This window comes from Herpailurus yagouaroundi, unplaced genomic scaffold (genome assembly GCF_014898765.1).
Source record: "Herpailurus yagouaroundi ecotype Mexico unplaced genomic scaffold, PumYag 202, whole genome shotgun sequence".
NCBI lineage: Eukaryota > Metazoa > Chordata > Mammalia > Carnivora > Felidae > Herpailurus > Herpailurus yagouaroundi.
In genome coordinates, this window is record NW_024412433.1 from 18,326,229 (window position 1) to 18,327,350 (window position 1,122).

Here is a 1,122-nt window from a genome sequence, read left to right on the forward strand (position 1 = left end):
GTGGGGAATGGGGAGGGTGAGGTCAGGGAGCCCCGCCAACCTCATGGGATGGGGGCTTGAAATAAAAGTTTGAAAATGTTTTGGTGGGGACGTCTTCTTGGTGGCTCAGTCGGTTAAGCATCTGACGTCGGCTCAGGTCATGATCTCACATGTCTTGAGTTCGAGCCCCGAGTCAGGCTCTGTGCTGACAGCTCAGAGCCTGGAGCCTGCTTCAGATTCTGTCTCTCCCTCTCTCTCTCTGCTCCTCCCCTGCTCATGCTCATGCTCTGTCTCTCTCTCTCTCTCAAAAATAAACATTTACGGGGCGCCTGGGTGGCTCAGTCGGTTAAGCGGCCGACTTCGGCTCAGGTCACGATCTCACGGTCCGTGAGTTCGAGCCCCGCATCAGGCTCTGTCCTGACAGCTCAGAGCCTGGAGCCTGTTTCAGATTCTGTGTCTCCCTCTCTCTGACCCTCCCCCATTCATGCTCTGTCTCTCTCTGTCTCAAAAATAAATAAACGCTAAAAAAAAATAAAAAAATAAAAAAATAAAATAAACATTTACAATTTTTTAATTGAAAAAAAAAAAAGAAAATGTTTTTGTAAAGCAGGGTTTCAGGCATACCCAAGTGTGTAAACCAAAACCCACACACTCACTCTATACATCAGGTGTTGGATGTACCTCTGTGAAAAAATCAGGCATGCTCCCTGCCTTTGGACTGTTTATAGTCAACAGACAAGCAACACCTAAGTGTATTACAAAACATGGCAAGTGCCCGTTACAGAGACCACTGAGGTGACACAGCTAAGGATACGCTCTGGAGACAGGGGACGATTGAGCAAAGGCCATGAAGGGTATGGGGGGGAAGCAGGGCAAACGAGAGCATTTCACGCAGAAGGAAGAGCTTGGGGAAGGCCGGGTGGCAGGAAAGAAAAGGCATGGATGTTTGGGTGTGGAGGGTCTGGATGGTGTTCTTCTAGCAGGACGTGGTACCCTGGAGCCTGGAGCCACCAGGAGACGGATTTAAAATGACTGACGGTGGGGGCACCTGGCTGGCTGAGTCGGTAAAGCATACAATTCTCGATCTCAGGGTTGTGGGTTCGAGCCTCCCGTTGGGTGCAGAGGTTACTTTAAAAAAATAAG